General features: G+C 40.2%; 1 protein-coding gene across 2 annotated transcripts in view; it reads right to left on the bottom strand.

Moving 5' to 3' along the window:
* Nucleotides 1-21,663, bottom strand: part of RASGEF1A (RasGEF domain family member 1A) — a 145,265-nt gene that overhangs the window by 27,692 nt on the left and 95,910 nt on the right. The window lies entirely within an intron of this gene.

Genomic DNA, 21,663 nt, shown 5'->3' with positions numbered 1-21,663 from the left:
TCTGTTCCTGCTTGTGCTCTGGACACTTGACTGACAAATTTTTTTAATCCCACTGTGCCCTCAGTATTCATCTGTGAGATGCTGATAAGGTATTTTCATGCTGTTGCAGTTACTTTGTATATTTTTATATTTGGGCAGTAAGCTTTTGCTTTACTGTGTTGGGATACAGTTTCCCAGTACAGTTACATCTCATCTCCAGTGGAAAATTGCTGGTCAATAGCTTGGTAAAAACAAGGAATTTTAGCAAAGAAAAATGGGTGAAAATGAAGATCAATTTGAGAGTGAAGATTAAAAAGAGCGTCAGAGAAGAAGAAATCTGAATTTTTTCTACTGGTCTTAGATAATATTTTGGAAACAACTTGTTCAAATGTGCCTGTGTGTATATTTTAAATGTAATTGTACTTAAGAAAAGTCAGTCATTACAAATGTCATTAAAGCAGATCTGAGTCTATAAAGTCAATTATAAAGGGGCTCTCCGAGAAATGCTGTCCTTGGAGCTTTCATTGTAAGCTACTCGAGTCCCTCCCTTGGTCACCTTCCACACAAGTCTGTTAATAATGAACATTTGGTTTCGTTTAACAGAGTATGTCAACATGCTTTAAAGCCCCAGCATCTGCATTGAAGGAAACAAAGAGGGACAAAGCCACAGGAATTGGCATTGAAAATGAACCTAATTGTGTGTGGCATTGTTCATAGTGTTGATGAAATACCAACACAGGGTCGAGTGTTCATCTGTCCATTCCCACCCATTTTTATGCACACAGTAGGATGAATACAGCACATGGCTTAGGTCTTTGAAGCACTGCTGGGCTTATGCCTAACCTTGTTTCTAACTTGGAGGGACAGTCTGAGCTGTTCCCCAGAGCTCTCCAGAGCTTTTGCAGGTGGCCAGGGTATAGAGGGTGACAGTGTGTGCATGTTCCATCCTGCACATGTTCCACTGGTGCACTGTGCCCACAGAGCAGCGCAGAACCCTGCTGCATGCCCACTGCCTTTGCAGGTTACAGCACAGTGTTCGCTCTTGCCACTGTGGAAGGCTTTAAGGCATATACAGCCTGATACTGTCATTTGGAACTCAGAAAAGAATGCTGTATTAAAAATGGGTGTTACATTCATGGATTTTATGGATTTATGGCCTTGGCTGTAGGCTGAGCCCTTTTATCTGGACTTGAGATTAGGAATTTGTGCAGGAAATGCCATTAAACTCCACAACAGTGGCCTTAGATAGGGTTTTTACATGGGCTCATGTTAGTAGGGATCATTTGTAAGACTTCATAAAAGACAAGAGGAGTAGAATGAAGTCAAGAGATTCAAAGCCTCAGGTGGCTTTGTTCGAGGAGCATTTGGGTTCTTGTTCATAGGACTGCACAAGTGTTCAAGGTTTCCTTGTTGCACACAAATTTTCAGATTTAAAAGCTGTTCTCAAACTGCTTTTAGATGAATTTGAAGACTTCTAAATTTCAGAGATTCATGCTGCAGAATAACTTGATGGCACATTAATAACTTGGCAACAGATGGGAGTGGGAGGAAAGAGTTTCAAATTGTGGTTCTGAACTGAGCAAAGCTTTGTAAGCTTGAAGCAAGGTTGAGCATGCTAGCCAGCAGTCTTTGATTATTACTGACTATGCCTTTGTCTCCCTCTCTCTGACCTGGGGCATGAGGGATCTTCCCACATAATAGTTTTGTCTGAGCCAATGAGTATTGTAAATGGCATTTTCTATTTTGAAAATGTTTTGCTGAAGGGGTCCTGACCAGCTATACCCCTTAGGTGCCCAGCAATTTTAAAAGCAAACCAAGATGAAAATATAGGAGCAACTTTAGATGTTTGTTGCTATGTCTGGTTTTAGTTCTGTCTGAAAGGGGAAACTGGTTGTGAAAGTTCTGTTCAGTATCTGTGGAGCAAACTGTGTTTTCACTGGCATAAGGGCAGCTCTGTGACACCACTGAGAATAACTCTCTGCTGGGCAGGGTGAAACAGATTTTTCCCTGATGCTGGGTCCTGTAGCTCTCCCTTGGACTGAAAGGAAAGGTCTTCCCCAGGATTTAGAGAGGACATGGTGCTAATCCCCAGGCATTTTAGTGCCTCTGCCAAAATAACAGATTTAACATAACCTGACATGAGTTGCCTGTGTTACTGGCGTGTGGCTGCTAATTAACTACGGAGATTTTAATGGCTATTTTTGCACTGCTGCCAAAGGAATTCCACTAGTCTGTTTGATTCCTGGTTTTCATAGATACTATAGTCATAGAAATCTGTAGTTTTTAGAAATTGTCTTGCCTGCTGATTAGGATTTAAGGAACATTCAGTTAGGAAAAAACTGGATCAATCAGCTTTGATTAAATAAAATACAAATATAAAAGGTTGACACTTCTGCTTTGCATCAAGGATGTAACAAGAGATCCCTTACACAAGTCAGAGGATTTTAGCTTATTTAAAGGCAGAGGAGATTTAGTCAGAGTGAACTAAAGGAAAAGATGTCAGAAAGATGTAGGCTAGGCCTGCTCTGCTTAATGGAGCTGCTAGAACTTGTTATACATAAATGGCAATTTGTGTGTTTTCAGGAGCTGATGGAGCCTTCTCACTTTTTCTAAGAAAGGGCAGGAAAGGCACAAATCCCCCTATTTAACTGTTTTTAATGTTTGTGATTCAGTCTGATTTTGGCTCCAGCAAGGAATAACAGAGGCATGTTAATGTAATAGGCACTCTTTATATTAATTTTATCTCAGGCCTTTTAAAGTTGACTATTTAAAAACAACTGATATTCTATTTTACATTGGGCTCAAGGCTGGGTTCAAGATGAAGGAGCTCTGGACTTATCCTAGCTGGTGTGTCCTTTACTTGCATATTCATGCTTGCTGTGACACCAGCCATTCCAAGACCCTGCCACTGAGCAGAAAGGGAAAATGAATTATGCCAAGGAGGAAGCATGTACATACATCAGCAATTTGGTGCCCAGGGGAAGAAAAATCTGCGTGTCTGCTGATGTCATTCTTCTTGATATGGTATTTTTGTGAATGCACGTGGGTTGCTACTTCTTTTTAACTAGCTCAACAAAAAATGAGTTTATTTTTAGTGTTATAAGCTTCAGGGCATCACAATTAACAGATCAAAATTGCCAGTTTGATTAGTCAACCTTCTGTTTGCTTTAGCAGAAACTATGACAGTGACACTGTTAGCATTCCCACAGGTATTTTGGAAGATTCATTGCAATCAGTTATGGGATCCATTTTTTCTCCTTCAATTTTTATTTTCTCTGGTTCTAGAGATTTCATTTTAGAGCTGATGGAGAGAAGTTCTGGGCTGATGAGCTCATTTGCAGTAACTCACCTGCAGCTGTATTAGTTTAAAAGCATTTTGATTAAACATGTGATGTGTCTCGTCTTGCTTGAATTACTGCAAGTGATTCAGTTCCCATGAACATCTATTGCTTGGACTCCTTTTGCTGACACTGCCAAGAAGTTCATCAGCAGTTTTGGGGGAGTTTTACAGTAGTCTGAAGTCTGCTCATTTTCCAGGGCTCTTAATTGCTGTTGGATTAATTCTAATGTCTTTATTTGGAATAGAATCAAGGTGTGGTAGTCTTGATAATATCTTGAGGAAAATATATGGAGAAGTATTGCAAAAATAGTTAAATATGGTATAATTTTAGCAAAAGGCTGCCATCAAATTAAGTATTCAAAATTAATTTTTAAGGAAGCATTCTGATGGCTAACAAGAGCTAGGGAACAAAGGGATGAGCTCCCAAGCTTAACTAGTTTTATCTATAAGAAATTTTCTCTCACCTACAGTGATTTTTAGCATAGTTTGGGAAGGACTGACACTATCACATCACAAACTGTGTAGTGAATTGCTGCTGGGTAGTACAGAACAGAGGTTATTGTTTCATTTATATGTATGTTTATCCTTTTTTGCATATCCTAGGACAGAGTCTCAGGCTATTCAAGCATAAACTATTGAACCTGAAGCTCTAAAGTAGTATGGCCCTATGTGCCCAAATTTGCACTGGGTTAGGCTGAGGACTGTTCTGCAGGTGAACAAACTCCCTGCTGTAGATACATAAATGTTAAAAGTAAAAAATATTTAAAAAAATCAATTATCTCTGTACTAGTGATATTAAGTGATCAATTACTTAATCTTCTGTTTTGCTCAAGCATCTTGACATGAATCAGTCAAAAAATTCACATGACTGAGCTACTTTGGCGCAAACCTCTATGAAAGTATCTTTATAAGGACATAAATGTAAATGTACTATAAAGAAAAGATTTATTGTCTTCCTGGAGCTTTTATTTTCCCTGTGGTCTGTGCCAGTCAAGCCACAATTCAAATAGCTGATGATGAAAAAACAACGTGCTCATTGAACCTGTTTGCTTTGTCATTTAGGGCTGACACGCACCTGAAAGTTGACCAAGTCATAGGATAACAAGTTTCAATAATTTCTAGTTATATATATTTTTTAGGAGCAGGGGGAGCACTTATAATTTTTGTCTGGATGATACTATTGGATTTTTCACCCTTTTCTCTGCCTTTTTCAAGTTTGTTTTGCCAGAATTAAAAATAATTTAGGGAGGTATTTTTATTATTTTACTTAAACTTTACAACTGATATTCTTCTGCCTTCTTACCAGAGGAAGACTCAGATGGTGCAAAACAAACACAGTGAATTCAAGAGCCACGCATGTTTTGATGAGTCTGGATTTCAACCCCACAGCTGCTGCTGTGGCATGAAACAGATGTCATGTCAGCCAGCAACTTCAAAGGGGATTCCCTAGGCACGAGCATGTGGGAAAATTAAAACTGATCCTGTTTCCCCTGGGGAAGCTTGTTCCTTCTGCTGCTTACTTGCATTCCCCATTAGGCTCTGTTCTGTCACAGCAAAGCTGTGCTCACCGTGGGCACGGCCTGGCTCAGGTCAGGTTTAGAGACTTGTGGTAAGATTGGCTGTGGGTGGATTTCTCTGTTTTGGTGGGTTTTTTTGTTGTTGTTGTTTTTGACTTTTTATTTTCATTTGTTCAGGGACACCAAAGCTCCCTAAAACCCATGGTCATTTTAGTAAAACATTTTTTTAAGACTGGATCTCAGAAGTCTGTGATCTCTGTAGGAACTGGAAAGTGCTGTAGTGCTTGATGCTATTTCCCTGCATTTCCTACTTTTCTAAACACATTTTTTTCTCCAGAGCTAGACAAGGTAGAAACAAGATGCAGATTATTGATATAGCTGAGGAGAGAAGCTGTAGAGATGTATGCTGGATTTATGGAATTAATAGCTGTCACTAAGACATGGCTGCAGTAAATGTAAGAAAGCACTAAGTGGTGTTCAGAAATATGGCCTCCCCTTGCCCAGGAAAATACAGTCAGCTCTGTTATTTGGTTTTCTCTCTGTAAAGTCTTGAAACAAACAGACAGCACTCTACATACAAAACTGTAAAATGTTATGTAAAGCTCATATACACACACATTGCATGAAAACTAAAATATGTAACTAATATTTCAATTTTTTTGGATAGCAAGAATGAAAATAATTTTAAAATTTTATTTCATTTCTCTGCCATCCTGTCCCTCCCTGGTGCTTCTGTGTATCCTGAACTGATAATTACCTACTGTTTGACTGGTATTTGAGTTGGTGGTTTAAAAGTAGAAGCTTTCCATGTCTTGGCAGATTTCCTGGCCAGTCTATTCATAATGCATTTAACTTTCCTAATGATATGAGATTTCTGGCCAGGTAGTACTCTTACACTTCTTTAAAATCTGTATACATGAAAAAAGCTTCAAAGTGCCTTGCCCCCAAATGAAGCTGCTTAAGCATAATGACTTAGCAGTGTTGCAGCACTGATTGTTAATTTGGGAATGTTCACTGAAAAGCACATTGTTTTTCTTGTGTAGGAGACCAGTTCCCTATGAGTATTTTATAATTTCCTAGTTTCTCACTTGTGGCTCCCACAGAATATATGCATGGCAAAGACAAGCTAGAAATCCTAAACTTACAAGGCATCCCACTGGCAGCTGGTTCAGACCTAATAATACCAAAGTAAAATATGCAGCTTGTTTCACATGAAATATTGCAAATGCATTAAGTTATTTAAACTGTTATCTTTGCAAATTCTTTAATAAAAATCTAGCCCAATTTCAATTAGGGAGATCTAAAATGCTCTCTTGTCCATTTACAGCATAAATGCTTTATAGATTTACATATCACAACCATTTTCTTCCTGATACTATATTCTATAATTTCATCTTGTTGTAGGAATAATTAGGACCATAATATAAAACATTATATACAAAATTCTCCCATGATTACCCACCAGCCTGCATCAAATCCCCTTGATAAGCAGACTGAGGAATTTCTTGTCATATTATACTTTGTGCAGTCCAGGAAAGGGGGTGTATCACATTGTAACTTCTATCATGTTCCTTATCAGATCTGCTGTTTCTCTGGGATAAAAATTCAGTGATGCTGGAGAAATTTGAGGCTGGAGAGGCACTCAAGTGTTGGCATTTTAAACACCTGTGTTGCAAGTGGAGCACAGTTTTGCTGCATGTCCTTGGTGATGAAATTAAAACACATACCCACACTCACACCTCCATCTATTGAAGTAAAGAAGGGTTTGTTCAAGTGGAGCAGTTGCTTCTAGAAACAGAATGGTAATTTTAAAGCAAAAGATGAAAAGCATTGAATATGCTTTTTATTGATAGTTGTTTTCTAAAGAAAATGAATGTCTTGAATGGCCTTAGCATTGCATGATACATAATAATTCATATTAACTATTAATTAACTTTTTAAATGGATGTTCTATGAATTCGGTGAAATGGCTGCTTTGTGTTTTGCAGTTCTCAGTGAATCTATTGAGCCAAATATTTCTTTTTCATTGTTGCTTAAACTTTTTACTGCTTCTAAAAATCTAGAGAACATTGGCTGTTTTATGTAATCACTTCATTTTTATAGTTTGCAAAATACTGGCAGGCTTAAACTGAGGTTAGTGAAGGAAGGCAGGATTAACACTGGATTTCAGCAAGGCCATCTGTAAATAACCATACAGAAACCAGGGCACAAACCATAAAAGATCATCTCTGGCCTGTTGTCTGCTACCCTTGTCAAAACTGTGAATAACAAGGCACTGAGCCTGAGTGCCAACCACTGCCTGACTTGGCACTGCCCACACTTAGACACAGCTCTGGAGACAGCAAAGTAAGTCAGGGAAAACAGGTCTCTGATAAGAGTGCAAAGCCAAAGATGTAACCACATATATCTCCCCATTCCTACAACCTGCACTATCAGGATGATCAGCTGAGCTCCAATATTCACAGAATCCACAAAATAAAGTAGAATTACAGGAATAAAATGCAACAACAGAATGCTCACCCCATATCTTTTTCTGCAATGTAACATAGACATCCAAGCAAAAACAACTTATCCAGCTATAGAAGCATTACTACTTGGAAGATTATTATTCTTTAATTAAAATGCTAGATTGTCAGGAAAATTTCCCAATGAATGGAAATAGCCTGCTTAGGCACCCTTTGATCTGAGCTGTACTTATCTCCATGTTGGCTGATCAAGATACAAGTTTTGCCTGGGTAGTGACTCCTAGGGTCCTATGGTAAAAGACAAGATTTTGGCATGGTTATTTCTTTAAAAGAAAACCTCCATAAAACCCCTAATTTCATAAGGAACTTTGGCTTCTAATTTTATCCTGAAAACATCAGAATTGCATCTGAAAACAGTTTATAATCTGTCACAAACCCCTGCTTTGACATGTGTTTTGTTAATTGAACTTCTGAGGATGTGCAATTCCAAGGTGTCTGTTTAAGGAAGCAGTGTGGCTCACCTGGTTCACATATTCACAGCTAAGCTAGACTCTCATCTTTATTCTGTGCAGCATTGCCATTTCTACTAAAACTTAATCCATTATTCATAACTGCTTCTAATTTTGGCCTAACTTTGAACTGGAGATAATTGGAATGTCTCCAATTGTCTCCTATGTTCACACATCAAAGAGCATCAATTCAGAAGTTAGCATTGTTCTTGTGGTGTATGCATGTGTGTGCTTTAAAGAGTGAGGAAATATTGTTTGGTTAGTGATATTGGGATATTCCACTGTTTTCTTTCAAAAATGAATGATAATAAATTTATAATCCTGGGGAAGGGGTGCCATAGGTTATCATGTCCAATGCTGCAAGATCTGAGTATTAGCACAAAACTTGTAGAGGCAACAGAGCTCATCTGAGTGACCCCAAGTAAAGGTTGATGTTTAGTGTTACTTAATCCCTCCTTTCCCTTTGGTGCTGCTTGTGATCACAAGTTCCTATTTTCATTACTGAGCAAAATGATATTTTTGTTATTACTATTTTTCCTTATTTTTCCTTCATCTATCTTGTATTGATATACTTGGTTCTAAGTCTGATTCTGCATATATTTTGTATTTTCAATGCAGATAAAAATTACCTTACCAAGAGCAAAAATTTTAAGATTTTGCTAATTTTTTTTTTTTTAAACTCTGGATATGCTATCTCTGTAAAAGTGACTACTAATAGTGTACACACCTAGGGGCTCAAGCACTGAATCCAGCACAGCACTCCAAATGTTACAGCACTGAAGTTGCATCCCAGGTTGATGCACATAGGAGATACTTAGATTTATCTTGAAATTGCCCATTCCATTTCCTGCCAAGATCTCGGCTCAGTTTATAAGATAAGCAAAGATTTACAGACTAGAAGTGGTTGATATCTCTTCATTGGCAACAGATAAAAACCAGCAAAATACAGTTTGATCAGTGAGTTTTTGCCTTTTTCTCCAGATGAAAAGTAATATTTTTTAGAAACAGCTAGCCAGGAATACAGTCCTCAAACCTGAGCTAAGTAATCTGCTCCCTTTCCTGATTGCTTTGAGGAGCATTCCTGTGCAGCTATGGCAAATGTCCCAGCAGAATTTTTCATATCCTTTCAGTGATAATTTGTGCTCAGTTTTCAGCTGCAAAGGACTAAAAGAACATTTCAAGCCCACACAAAGTCTGACGAGAGCTCGTGACTGTCTGCAATTTGGAACAGCAGGCTGCGTGTTCCCTGGTGCAGCAGGGAAGATGTCAGGATTAGGTTTATTGAGGGTTTTTTTTTTAGCATTATTAAAATACAGCTGATATCTACCAGGAAAAAAAATAATTGCAAACCATAAATATTTTTTTTTTATTTCCATGCTAGAAGAATAAATAATTTTGTAAGACTATGAGGAAATAAGAGGGTAAGGGTGGATTGAATATGCATTTTCCTTCTTAACATGTTGGTGAATAATGAGAGAAAAATCAGCTCAGGAAAGGCATCACTCACCTTTTGAGCTTTTAACCCTTCCCCAAATCCTATCCTGCAATTCCCTTGAAGTCCCATGTTCAGCCACCAGCGTTTTTTGCTACCCATCTTTTCCTTGCCCTCCTCCAGCCATCTTCTTGCCCCTTCCCCCCAGTTCCCATTAAAAGGAAGGCTGCTGAGAGCTCATAAGCAACAGGCTCATGCTTTCAATCAAAGCAGGGAGCTGAATAGCCTTGCTCTCAGAGCCAGCTCAGCAGAGCTGCAGTCAGGGCCCCTTCATTAATGAGAAAGGAATCTGTGCACCTTCTGAAATCTTCCAGCACTCCCCCAAGCTGCCTGAGCCGCACTGCTTGTGTTTCTCAAAAACTTCCCCACTGTGATCACAGTTCCATTTCTCTCATTCTCTCCTCCAGCTCTTGAAAACTAAGTACGCAAAGGTAATTTCCCTGCCCTTGCTGGCTCTATGATCTTTGCTCATTAGGAGATGCCATTTCAAATTAATTTCTTTCCCTGCACCCTAAACCATTGGTTTTGGTGAAAAATATAGCTGGGCTTAGAATTATGTGCACGAAAATGTAACATTTGCATCAGGCTGGCCAGACATCTGTGCAGTGCAGGTCCAAACCCTGGTTTTGATTCTCAGGCTCAGTGGTTTCCACTGGCAGTTTTCTCACTCAAACATCTTGTTTCAGTTCACACCAGCTGAGTTTTGTCTTGAGTTTATAGGGGTTGCAACAAACCCTGGAAATTCAAATGCAAAGCTCAACTGAAACAGCTGCTGTCCTTTCTTTGGTCCAAACTCCATTACCACCTAAGTTGCTGAAATCGTCCTTACCTCCTGAAAATTACCTCAGGTTTGGTGAAAACCTCATAAACCTAGCATGGTACCTGCTTGGTTTGGGAATGTTTTATTAGCTTATTTATTAGCTCATTTTAAAACTAATTCTATATCATAAATATGACTATGTACCATATCAGGAATTATGTAATTTCATTTCACATATTTTCAGAAATAGGGAAGCATTCTTTGTCATTATTTAATTTTTTGGCTGTATCTATGCTGTTCATAATGTGGAAGGAATAGTTACTGTCAATGAGGGAATCAAGGAGAATGAAGTAGTGGGGAAAGCCATCATAGATGATTTCTGGGACAGGCACAGAGCAAGAATCCATTTGCTGTTCTATGGATGGTCTCAATACTTTGGTCTGGGGAAAAATGTGTTGGTAGCACCCCTGCTATGATCACTTAGGTAAATATAAGTGACTTTTCTTGTTACAGGCTGTGGGGAAAGATGCATTGTATATAGGAAGGTGAATTGAAAAAGAATGTGGGAGTGGATAAAAAATGATTGTTTTATAGATACAATGTTACTGAGCATTGGTTTAGGTTTTAATAGTGCCCTTGTCATGAGGTAGTTTCAGTTCTCATTCTTATTTGGAAACAGTTATGTTCAAACTTCAGACTGAATAGCCAAATTCAGACTTCTTTTGGTCTTTAGATCCATTCCATATCAAGAGTTGTAATTTTCTATTAATGCATAACTGATAGTGAACATTTTTCTGTTAATCTCCTTGGTGGAACCATGCAGTATGACTTCTCTTTCTAAGAAAGAGAAAACAGTTTTGATTGTTGAGTTGTGTTTGTTATTTTATGTTGATGTTACACAGAGCTTGAGGATAGAGCGACTGACTGAATCTGAAAATCAGAGCAAAAAGTACATAGAATTCCTAATAAAAAAGAGCTATATTGTCAAAACAAGCCCTGTGTGATAAAGATGACAGAGAAGAATGAGGAGGGAATGTACAACTGCAATACTGTCCATGGGATGTTAACTGCTGAGGGTGCTGATTGCTTGCTAATTTAAACAGATATTGTGAGTGCTGAGAACCAGGGCATCAAATGCTGGCAGTAGCTTTCTCTGCCTGACAGTCATGTAAAATAATAATTTTTGATTGGAATTAGAGATGTAGCTCTAAGACTATGGACAAAACCAACTAGGTTTCCCTCTGCTCCCCTTCCACTTTGTTGTTGGGGGTTTCTTCATGCCTAAGTAACTTAACTGAAAACTGACAATAATTGGGTCAGAACCCAGGGCTGAGGGGAGCAGCAGTGAGTTGAGCTGCTCATGCACCCATGGCTGCAGCAAGTGGCTGTGAGCTGTGCCAAGCAGGGCCAGCTTGCTGTGACTGAGCCACTGGCACACGAGCAGACAGCAGCTGCTCCTGGAGCCAGCAGTGAATGAACTCAAGGGTTTGTGCCTGTGCCTGCTCTTCCAGCTACTGGGGGGCAGCAGTAGAGGGGCAGAGAGTGCTTCTGCTCTCCAGGCTTGGTTTTACATTAAATAGCAGGCTTTCTCTCCTTGCCATGCCCTCAGGGCAGAGCAGGGTGCTGCTGCCTGCTGGGCTGTGCCCTCTGTGTGCTCTGTGACCCAGCCCCAGGGCAGCCTGGGCAGCTCAGCCTCCCTGCCCAGCCCCACAGCCCAGAGCTGCCCAAATGGCTCTGCCACCTCAGTCCTACCTGCTACTCTCTGCCCTTTGCAAAATGAAAAAAATCAATGTTTTAAAGTATAAGACTCCTCCTGTCTAATTGCTTGGTACCAGCACTGCTTTGAAATGCAGCCATTACTGCCTTGCACTTGAAAGAGGCCACTCTGGGCTGTCTCTGCCAGCAGATCTGTCCCAAGGGATTGGTGTGTGTCCCTGTGCTCCAGGAGTGCCCTGCTGTGCCAAGGCCAGGCAGAGAGGGGGGCCTGGCTGCACGCCCTGAGCTCTTGGCCTTCCCTGGGGAAGGCAGAGGTGGATCAGCTGTCCTGGGCCATGCCCTGGGTGAACTGTGGGCTGCAAGCACAGCCTGGCTGCCCCACATATTGGATTAGCATGGAGAAGGGATCAGGGCAGGGACCATGGACCTGCTGGGGGAGCTGGGAAAGCAGTGCATGTAAGGAGGGAATGCAGAAAAGAGGGTGAAGAAGTAGGAATACAGAAGTGGGACAAAGTCTATTTGACACTGAAGCTATTTAAAACTCCTGAAAAGTTATTTTCCCCACCTTTCTCTAGTTTCTTCCTTGTCAAGAGCCATCCGAACATTTGACTTCCCCTTTGCAGCATTGCTTGGCCTCACCCCTCTGGAAGCACAGGGATTGTTTGAGCCCCCCTGGTGCCTTGACCTGCTTTTTTCAGGATTTTTCCAGTTAGGATCACTAGGAAAAACATAACTCCTAGGCACAGCTGAAGCTCTTTGCAGTGATTAAAACTTGTGCATTGCAGTAACTGCAAATGGCATGAGAAATTTCAAGGGCTGCTTGATCATGAACTGTTCCCTGCAGATGTGCCCAGAAGTGTATTTAAAACTTGTGCTCCTGTTTCAGTTTTCTGAGAGGAGCATTCAGATTCTATTAAATTCTGCCAAATGGAAAATAAATTGAGTTTTAGTGTCATCTATCTTCTGTATTCTTATGGTTTTAGAATTGATTGAAAACTTTACTGTTATAGGGTCTGTTCTGAATTTTTCAGGTAGGCAAAAAGTGTGATCCTTTGAATTATTTAAGGCTGTGCTAGAGCAGTTACCTGTCTACTTTTCTATTGCTACTAAATTTCAAAAAAGGCTAAGAGAGGTAAAAATGATCTTTGTTTATTCATACAAAACAGCTCTGCAAGTCCCACCCTTGCCACACAGGAAGGACCATCCTTAAACCAATTTAAAATTTGGGGCTGTAAGCCCAGAGGCTTCTGTTTTGTCACTGCTGAGGGTAAGGAGTCAAGGGTCATGGCATTAATGAGTGACGGTGGTGCAGAACAGAGCTGCTAAACCTGTGGTGAAATTGGAGCTTGCTGCCATGGGAACAGACCGCAGCGTTTGGGGAGAGCCAGGCTCACCCTGCCAGGGGCAGAGCTGGGCAAGGGCACCTCTGCCTGGAGCTCTGCTTTGGTGCTGATTGCATCTGTGGGTGTGGGCATGCTGCAGGTAACCTTAATTTATGGATTTTCCTCTCTCCTTCAGCCAGTCTGCTGGAGTCTGTGCCCTAAAAATTAATGTCAGCCAGCACATACCTGATTATTGGTGTGAGTGGTGAGAAAGCACCAGAGAGTAAGGGCAAACTCCACAACCCCTGAAGTTTCTGAGATGTTATCTTAAACCAGTGGTGACTGATGCCCTAAATTCTTCTTTACTCAGTTCATAAGTTTTTATTAGCACAAACAACCCTTAAAGAAAGGAGCTGTTAGCAATCTGTAGAGATTTAAGAAAGGAGCTGTTAGCAATCTGTAGAGCTTTTACAGTACAGTTCTGAGTCATGATACTGGAAGGTGCAGAGCAGATGTAATGCCTGTCAATTTTTTATTATTAATTACAAGACGGGACTATTTCATGCATCTTCTCCCTTTCTTTCATGCAGTCAGACAGCCTGACTTCATTTTTATTGTTTAATTTTTGATCAAAACAGGGAAATGCTGCTTTTGTTAAGAAATCCATCTAAATTAACAGGTTGTTATTTCTTTCTTTAGAATACACAAATCAAATTTCATGGTGTCATTCAAAGCAGAGAATCTTTTCTCCTGGGTATCACCAGTCTACAGGGAAAGTTATTGCACTTTAATATAATTCCTGAAACACTAATCATAGGGACTATAATTTTGCAAGAGGTGAAGCTTTAGTTGTTTACAGTCTGTTAAGCTATTTATTTACTGTGTGTTCTTACTCCCTTAAGACCTTCAGAAATAAAAAATACAAGGGCATAGCAGTTCCTTTTCTCATTTAACTATGCAAACATTGTTTTCAGAGATCTTTTTTTCCTGTGGCAAAAGCAAGGTCAGAAGATAAAATAAAACAATGTATCTAAAATAGATTCTGCTTCTAAACTAGATGCTGGTAATAATTTGAAAGCATTCAGTACTGTTGTCTCATTTTAGTCCTAAAATATGTGTGGATGCCCCATGGCATAAGGCAGAGAAACCTGGAAATGGATTTAATTTGTGCCCCGTCCCTGCCCATAGACCTGGGCACCCTGCAGGGGTAATTGGGTCTGGTCACAGCCCAGCTTGGTGTGCTTCCTGCATGTCTGCTGGCTTGGCTTGCCCATCTACTCCAGGTAGTGCAGCATTATTCTTTTATTCTTCTCATTTCCAGTGTTTACCAAAGCCAGTGATAGATGCTGTGCAGCTCTGCGTTTGCAGACACCAGCAGGTGAAATAAAGTTGCCCTCAGTTTGGTAGAGCTATTCTAGTTTACTTTCAAACATCCAGTTTGGCTAAAAGGGTTGCATGGATTATTGAGATTTACAGTATCAGTTTTAGGATTCAGTTATTCTGTCTTGTAAGGAGGGTTATTATTGAATAATAAAAAAAAAGGCAACATGTATTTCTGTTACTGGTTGGAGCCAAAAGCAGTAATGGGATGGCTATTGCTGATGATAAACATGTACAGTCCCTGGAAAAAAAATTAAGTTTTGGCCAGACTATTTCTAGATGGTGTTTTCCTAACTTCTTGCCTTTTGGTGAATAAATCGTATTGCTTTTGTGGAGTATATTTATTTCAAAACCTGTTTCTCATTAAAAAATAAAATTAAAACATAGAAAAATCAGACTTATTTTCAGTCTTCTATTTTTCACTGTCAGTTTCCCAAACTATTTCCTTCCTCAAGGGATTTCAATATATTAACTTCTAAATACATCGATAGGCAGTTTCCCTCATTCTGTTTCTTTTCTTTTTAAGGGATTTATTTTCTCTCAGCCTGTAAGGCTGGAGCCCTTGAGATTTGAAGCTTCTTTCATCCTCCAAAATGTCAGCAGTTTCAAAGAAGTGAGTTCCTGTACACTTCTTCTGACATGCTCTGAAATACTTTTCAAACTTGTCTTGGGAGATCTTTCTCTGCAGGTGAGTGGCAGTGTGGGTAGGAGACACATTTATACCTTAGACTCTGGATGAAAGAGTCACCAGGGAGAGGAAAGCACCCTGACACAAGCCAGCTGTGCACAGTCCAAATGACTGACAAAAGTTTTGCATCTTCACCCTCTTCCCTCTGAAGTTTGCGCAGTATCACACTCACACAGCTGAGAGCCAGCTTTGGGGTGTCCTGGCTTTCTGTTCCTCTGGTGGGAAGGCACATTAGAAGCCATCAAACAAAACCAGTGGTGTCAAGTCCATTTCTGTCAGCCTGTGATCTGCTCAGAGCAAGAGCTCTCAGCCTTCAGCTGAGGTTTCTTCTTTCTGGGTTGCAAAGTACCAGGTGGCAGAGCTGGAGATGGGCTGAGGCTTGTGTGTGGGACTGCAGTGCATCTCCTGGTTGGAGCAGAAGGTGATGGGGAGGGAAGGGAAGTGGGGAATGGAAATGAAATCCTCTTCCTGGTATTCAAAGCCAGCAGAGGCAGTGAAGAGGCCAGCAATTGATAGGGCAGAAGAGGAATGTAATTGCTGCTGCCAGAGGCAGCTGGGCCACATATTGGATTAGCATGGAGAAGGGATCAGGGCAGGGACCATGGACCTGCTGGGGCAGCAGGGAAAGCAGTGCATGTAAGGAGGGAATGCAGAAAAGAGGGTGAAGAAGTAGGAACACAGAAGTGGGGCAAGGTCTGTTTGATGCTGAAGCTATTTAAAACTCCTGAAAAGTTGTTTTCCTCACACACCTGTACTGTGTATTACTTTGAGGAAGGAAAGGTTCTCCCCATGTTAATATGAATGAAAGGTTTCAGTGCAAATGTCCTCTTAGGTTTGTGCAATATATATTGTGGGCAAAAATAAATGGTTGTGGGGTTTTGTAAACAAAATGTGTTTGCAACAAAACTATCTGTTTAATTTATTTTTATTTTAATTCTACATTAGGTGTTGAGGAATGGTTACTTTTTCCTTTTGGTTTTGCTCAGGGTTTCATTATTTTGGAATGTGTGAAGAGTACAGCTGTTGTACCACTTGGTTAATGGTTTAAGCAAGGGCATAAGTGTAACATAATTAGAGGATATTGTTTAATTATGCAGGAAGGGATCTTCTGAACATTTTTATTTGGGCAATGAACTGTACCCTTCCAAAGAAAAAACCTTCTAGTTCTGGATGAAACCTCCTCCCACAATTTTCAGCCCTTAAAGTATAAAAATATTGATCGACTGTTCCTGGACAATCCTCAGAATATTGCTTTTTTTACATCCCCAAGGTGCAAACCATAGTTTTTAGATGTAAAAGTTGTTATTACATTTTAATTGAAGTCTGCACAGTAATAACCTACAGGTTAGATTTTTGCAGAGGATGAAGATACATTGTGTGAATTTATTGGGGCTTGGAGTAATATTTATGGGTATAGATAGATGAATCTAATTCACTTTAAATATCCTAGAGTGTATTTAAAGCAAGTTTATTTAAATTAAATCCATAATAAAGTATTATTTTTTCTCTGTGCATTCCTAATTTTTAAAGTCTTTTTGAATGGAACATTAATTGCTTGTCAAATCTTTCAGTAATACACAAAAAAAATTCTATTATAAAAGTACTTGGAATTATATTAAGAGAAACTCTGCTCCTTTTTTTTCCTGAGTGGAAAAAAAGAATGACTAGTTTAAGAACAGAGTGAGAGGATTTCTAGGACTTAAAGGAATCTCAGCAGTGGTGAAAAGGAACATAGCAGCCACCTAGAATATGTATTTTCATGTGTATGTTTAAGAGATAACATTTTGTATATAAGAAAGTCTTAGATGTCTTTCTTTTTCCCCCTTGATATGTTTTTTCTACTCTCATGGAAATAAAACAAGCATCTAGATGCAGTCTCCTGGCATGCTAAACTGGAATGAAATACACAGTTCTTGTTTTGCTTCATCCTTCAAAGCACACAGCAATCAAATTTGGAAGCTCTTGTGTTGTGAGACCCTGAGGTTCCCAGGTTATCAAGTGTGTGATTTTCTGCCAGGGGTGTTAGTGAGACAGATGTGCTCCAGCTTCCCCACTGCCAATAGGAATGTTTATTTTACTTATGGGATACTAATTGCTGAGCTGTCCTGTTTCCCAAAGCTGTGTGAAATAAGGAGAAGGAGGGAACATGCAGAAGAAAGGCAAATTCAAACATAGGTTTGGTGCTGTCAGAGGGAGTGGGTGTTACATGTGGGAGGTAAAGGTGTAGGTAAAAGGAGTGACATTTACTGAACCTATTGCTCAGGCTCCTTGTGGTTCAGCTGTGCCTGCTGATGGTATTTGTAAAGCAGCCCACATGTGAAAGAGGAAAAACTGACCTACCACTGAAAAAAGGTTAAAAAAAAAAAAAAGAAATCTCCAACTTTTATTCTGTCTCAATCTAAAAATATATTTGGCAGTTGGGACTAGTCCTTTTTTCCTTCGAAACTATCAAATCTGTCACATACAAAGCCTATACCAAGACAGAGCATGTATTATATTTAGAAGCATTTAATGCCAGTAAGTAAAGCCTGTTGAAAACCTCAGAGCAGGTGTAGGGGTCTTTAGCCATTAACTGCTACGATTACTTGGGTGCCATATGGCTCAGCTGTGCTCTTCTCTGAACTGGATCATCAGCTCTCCTGCATGAGTGAAACATCTGAACTAAACATGGCATGGGACACAACTGATACAAGGTTTGCTGCACAGACAGCAAGCCAACCTATTCTCCATTTACTCTTTAAAATTGTGATAGGGAAAATTAGCCAGACAGCACTTTGACCATGTTGTTATTTACTCCAGTGAAAGAAATGAAAATATTTGGTGGGTTATTTTTATGCCATTAAGCTCCTGAAGGCTGACTACTGTGAAGGAGATGATGTAATACGTAGTTGTCAAGTTTGGGATTAATGTATTAGGATGCATAGTTAGTAAAAATCAGCACTTGTCACATCTGGGGGAGTCCCATGAGCTATTACCATCTCAAACATCTCTATTGTTCCAGTCATTTTCAATTTTGTTTCCCACTCTGCATGATTTCCCAGGAGATGTGATGGGTCAGTAGCAGGCCAAAGATGGGCTGCAGACCTAATCTAATCAATATTGTGACAAAGGTAATGAAAGAAACGATGTCACCTTGGAATCCCAGCAGGTTTCATCAGCTCTGCCCCTAATGGGATGTGACAGCCAGGCTGATCTGTGTGTCCTTAGGACAGGACAGGAGTTGTGCAAGGGCTGCTGCAAGGGTGGCTCTGTGACAAAGGGCAACCCAAGTCCATGACAATTGCAGCTGAAGGTTGAAACTAAGGGTCCTTACAAGTTAAAGCATTAAATGGCTGTTTTAATCACCTTCATTTTCAAGCGAACCATTCAGGCATTTCTTATATTTTCTGTTCCTCTAATGTGTTATCTGGGTTAAAACCAGTAACTTGTTCTGTTTCAATGGGAATGCTCTGAAGCTGGTATCACAAATGAGAAAGCAATAGCCACTGTCTTTATATGTAGTCCAAGCAAAGCACTTTCACTCCAGTTCTTTGTAGTGTTTTTTACTTTTATTTTTAACTGCTCCTTTTTGCAGTCACACACAATAGCATCATATTTCCCCCAGTATGTGACTTTTGCATGAGGCTAAAGTCAGTGATTACTTTTTTTCTCGGATTTCCTCCCTTAGCACTTCCTTACACCCTATGTATAGTGCTACCTTGGTAGACTTCACTGATGCATTCTGGTGCAGAGTCTCAAATTTTAGTGTCCTTCTAGTTTTGGAACAGCAGCTTTGCTAAAAATTGTTTTTATGATAACTTAATTTTCTGTGATCAGGGTTGTACATATTACCAAAACTGACAAGTTTCCACCCTTAATTCTTATGATTCCTCTTTCTCTGCCCAGCTAGGTTCAACTACTCCCCTCATAGGTTCTCTGTTCTTAAGTGTTGGCCCCATACTGTGATGCTCCTTCTAAAAAGTTATTCTTGAGGCATTTACTTGCTTTGTCTCTTTAACTTTCCCCCTCAAGATGAATGGCAATTGCTGTCAAAATGTTCTCATGCATAGAAATCTGTGACATATAGATCTCTTGCATGTCTGGAAATCTGCAGAGATATTACTAAAGTAACTGTCAGTGTTGGACAAAAGTTCTTGAATATTATTTCGTCTCATTGGGAAATTTAAAGTTTAAAGTTTCCTGTGAAAAGTTACCAAATTCTTCTCTACACATATGAATTTTTAAATATGAAAACATATGTTTTATCCTTTAATGTAAGACCAAGTTGTTTCTCAATCTCATTTTCAATTATTAAAGTTTTCTATATGAGGATTTCCCTAAATTGCCTTGATATGTAAATAGTGGAGCAAAGCTGCCTTATGCTTTTTACTAATCCTGCAATTACATTCTGTAGAGCCTTTTTACTTTCCTTAATATGAAAGTAAACCCTCCTCTCACCTACTCCTTTACATAACCAATGCTCTAAGAATTATGGACATGACAGCTAAATCCAGCTTTTAAATCCCAGGCACAGTAGCTGTGTGCTGTTGCTGCTCAGTGTTTCTTTCTCATAAGCTGTAGCCAGTGCAATAACTTATTAGTTAATTTGAAAATCGTTTCTCAAGGGATTTCAAGTCTTATGTGCATCAGATCCCTACCAATCCACTTAAAGCTTAAATGCACCAGAGAAACTTAGCCCAGAATTGGATCTTATTTGTTGCAGCAGAAACCTTTACTTCCCTGTAAAGTACTATGAGAGTATTTTTGATGTAGCAGAAGTTAAACTGAAAACATCCCTTTGCAATTTTTTGAAAATAAAACCTATTATTTTGATTTTAGGGAAAATACTTTTTATTCTGTTGCATAAGGTAACCAAAGGTCCAGGTTGCAATGCAAACATCCTGTTAGTCTTGAAATTTCAGCATTGCTGCTTAACTTGGAAAAACAGGGACTGAGACATCTTTGGGAAAAAGTACCCATCTTTGCTGCAAATGTGAAACTTGATTACTGGTGTTCTGGAAAGCATCACTTGAGTTTGGGATTTTACTCCAAAAGACATATTCAAACATCCCGTCAAGCAAACTTTGATTCTGTCTTTATGATGCAGTGTCCTGCATCACTTTAAACTTCCCTAGGCAATACTAGAACCATCTCACCTGGATAATATTCATTCAAATCTATGTTTCTGCCTCTTCTCTTACTCCCACCCAGAAAAGAAAAAACTTCACGTAGCACAGTAACATGAAACATTAACCTCTTTTTCCATGTCTCAGTGCCTCCATTGCATAAAGCTACCACCACGTAATCTTCCTCCTGGGTGTTATCAATTGGTTACAAGTGATCTAATCATGACCTAATGCCCAGAATGGCAGTGAATTTATAGCCAGCATCACAATTTTAAACTTGCAGCATGACATTCAATCAGTGTCCCGCACGGCAGTGCGCCGGAGGGCGGCTGAGCTCTGGATACCCGCACTGCGTTCCTGTCACTGCAGCTGTACCGGGCTGCAGGAAACTATTCCAGCCGGGTGTGGAGCGGGCAGAGGAGCCCATGAGGCTGTGCACACTCACCTAGCTCTGCAGGACCATGTTCTGTGCACACCCACCTGGCTCTGCAGGACCGTGTTCTGTGCGCACCCACCTGGCTCTGCAGGACCGTGTTCTGTGCACACTCACCTGGCTCTGCAGGACCATGTTCGCTCCCAGCCGCGCCGCTCCCCGCTCGGTGCCGCAGCCGGGATGCGCCGCTCGGGCAGTGCGGGCAGCGCGGGCTGCCGGCTCCGTTATAGCCGCAGAAAGCGAAAGCGCACGGCAGGGGCTGTCCCGAGGAAATTCTGAGCCTCAGCCTCCGTTACGTGGTGTCATGTGCCGGGCACCGAGCGGGGACTTCCACCCCGTCACTGAGCCCAGCGAGAGCGGCGCTGCTCCGCGGCTCCCTCTGCCTTTGGGGCTATGGGGATTGGCAGGGTAGCAGAGCGCTGTGCTGATGTTGGGAGGGAAAGGAAGCAGGTTCTGGGCATTCCTAACTGGCTGGTTTCTTATATCATTGCTGCTAAAATTACTAAAAAAATCCTCTTGTGGTGTAGTATGACTTAATTTGTTGTTTTCCGGGGGTTTCTGTTGGTTCGGGTTTTTTAGCAGTTTTGTTTTGGTTTTCTTTTGAGTATAAAATTCCTACAGAGCTACCTAGAAACTGTTTACAATGTATTCTAATGCAAATCTGACAGCTGGGAACTAGCACTCTGCAATTCAACTTCTTGACTTTTTTTTTTAATATAAATTTTTGTTTGACCATTCTATGTACTTGATTTTTGCATAGTAACGTCCAATGCATACTAGAAATTCTTCAGAAGCTCACTTAAATCATACAGCAAGAATTGTAGATGTGTTCTGTTTGGAAACCTGAATCAGTAATAATATGAAATCAGAAATTGTCTCCATTCCATATATGCCTGCAGTGTAAAATCTTCCAAGCAGAGGCAAATCAGCAAATAGTGAAAGCAATATTCTGTGTAG

This window comes from Zonotrichia albicollis, chromosome 7 (genome assembly GCF_047830755.1).
Source record: "Zonotrichia albicollis isolate bZonAlb1 chromosome 7, bZonAlb1.hap1, whole genome shotgun sequence".
Taxonomy (NCBI): domain Eukaryota; kingdom Metazoa; phylum Chordata; class Aves; order Passeriformes; family Passerellidae; genus Zonotrichia; species Zonotrichia albicollis.
This window is presented reverse-complemented; position numbering and strand designations above follow the sequence as displayed.